This window comes from Lepidochelys kempii, chromosome 12, assembly GCF_965140285.1.
Source record: "Lepidochelys kempii isolate rLepKem1 chromosome 12, rLepKem1.hap1, whole genome shotgun sequence".
Classification (NCBI taxonomy): domain Eukaryota; kingdom Metazoa; phylum Chordata; order Testudines; family Cheloniidae; genus Lepidochelys; species Lepidochelys kempii.
In genome coordinates this window covers 1,111,997-1,114,225 of record NC_136391.1, presented here as the reverse complement: position 1 = coordinate 1,114,225, position 2,229 = coordinate 1,111,997, and the positions used below count along the sequence as shown (strand labels likewise).

The 2,229-nt window shown below is 59.9% G+C and overlaps 1 pseudogene; it reads left to right on the top strand.

Annotated features, from left to right (window-relative positions):
• Nucleotides 1-181, top strand: LOC140896568 (U2 spliceosomal RNA; annotated as a pseudogene).
• Nucleotides 182-2,229: the final 2,048 nt, after the last annotated feature.

The following is a 2,229-nucleotide window of genomic DNA, read 5'->3' as shown; positions in this document are numbered from 1 at the left end:
CTAGCTTGAATACAAATGTTAAATCTGTTCCTATCACTTTAATAACTGAGACTTCCTCTATCTGAGGTCTATCTATTCAACTGATTTTTGGAATCGGGAGATGGAATAGCAACTGGCTCCATCCACTGCACACATCACCCTGTTATTGCAGTACTGAACCTCCAGGACCGGTGGACCTCCGTATGGGGAGAATATCATGGTTGAAGAGCAGCAAAGAAATGTGATGTTGTCCATGTCAACATTTGGTTTGTACGAAGAGTATGGTTTGAGTCATAGTTAGTTATTCATTCGTTAGTTATTAGTAACATCTTATTATTAGGCCTCTCAGTTGAAAGGCTGCTCTTGCAGATTTTCCTTTGTCATTGTTTGCAGGTTAGTAACCAGGTTAATAGTTTCTTACTCTACTCTATTTAGGTTCCTAAACCGCTCTCCTTAGAACCCTTCCAGAACTGACAGCACGCTGCAAGATGCTCTGAGGCGAGCACCTCCCACGCCCCGCAGCTGCCCAGGTCCCCGACACTGGTGGTGCTCTCGCTGCTCTGCACACCGTCAGAGAGGAATCTCCATAGACGGGACCAGCATCTCTCCAGAGACCACCCAGAGGGTCACCAGCGCCTCGCCGGACACCTGCCTAGCCTCTGAAACCACCCAGAGAGACCCCAGGTCCCTGCCGGATGCCCGCCCAGCCGGACCTCTCGACCCCACCCGCCCACATCAGGATGAACCAGCCAGCGATGCCGCTGATGCTGCTGGAACCCCCCCTCGCTGCGGACATGCTCATCTCCCCATCTGCTCTCCGCCCCGAAGCTTCCACCTCCTCGGTGGCATCACCAGGCACCTGAAGAGATGCCACAGCAAGAGGGTCGCCTTCAGCTGTGCCCTCTGCAGCCTGCCCTTCGAGACGCAGAAGCAATGCAAGATGCACCAAGTCACCTGCAGGAAACGCCTCAAGGGAACAACACAGTCTCCTGCCCCGGCTCCCAGCCCTCCTGCTGCGCGCCGGCCCACTGCTCCTGAGCCTCAACAAAGAACAGCGATTGTGCAAGCTGCCATCAAGAAGCCTGCCCCCATCGCCAGGCCAGTGCAACGGGGTTCTGCAATCAAGAAGGTACCTGCTATCTCGGGGAAAACCACCCAGGTCCTCGCCAGCAGGAGGCCCGTCTCACCCTCTCACACTGCCAAGCAAATCTCCATACTGAGACGACTCAGTACTACCCTGCCCCCTGCCCAGAAGGATCAGCACCCCATTGCGCAGAGCTGCTCGAGATACTGTCGCCAGAAGAGCCAGTGCCGCCCCTCAGACCGCCCTGCGAACTCCAACTGCTGGAGGAGCCAGAGACTCTCCTCAGACCGCCCCGCGAACTCCAACTGCCGGAGGAGCCAGTGCCGCCCCTCAGACCGCCCTGCGAACTCCAACTGCCGGAGGAGCCAGAGACACTCCTCAGACCGCCCCGCGAACTCCAACTGCCGGAGGAACCAGAGACGCTCCTCAGACCGCCCCGCGAACTCCAACTGCCGGAGGAGCCAGAGACTCTCCTCAGACCGCCCCGTGAACTCCAACTGCCGGAGGAGCCAGAGACACTCCTCAGACCGCCCCGCGAACTCCAACTGCCGGAGGAGCCAGAGACACTCCTCAGACCGCCCCGCGAACTCCAACTGCCGGAGGAGCCAGAGACTCTCCTCAGACCGCCCCGTGAACTCCAACTGCCGGAGGAGCCAGAGCCGCCCCTCAGACCGCCCTGCGAACTCCAACTGCCGGAGGAGCCAGAGCCGCCCCTCAGACCGCCCTGCGAACTCCAACTGCCGGAGGAGCCAGAGCCGCCCCTCAGACCGCCCTGCGAACTCCAACTGCTGGAGGAGCCAGAGCCGCCCCTCAGACCGCCCCGCGAACTCCAACTGCCGGAGGAGCCAGAGCCACTCCTCAGACCGCCCTGCGAACTCCAACTGCCGGAGGAACCAGAGTCACTCCTCAGACCGCCCTGCGAACTCCAACTGCTGGAGGAGCCAGAGCCGCCCCTCAGACCGCCCTGCAAACTCCAACTGCCGGAGGAACCAGAGTCACTCCTCAGACCGCCCTGCGAACTCCAACTGCCGGAGGAACCAGAGTCACTCCTCAGACCGCCCTGCGAACTCCAACTGCCGGAGGAGCCAGAGCCGCTCCTCAGACCGCCCTGCGAACTCCAACTGCCGGAGGAACCAGAGTCACTCCTCAGACCGCCCTGCGAACTC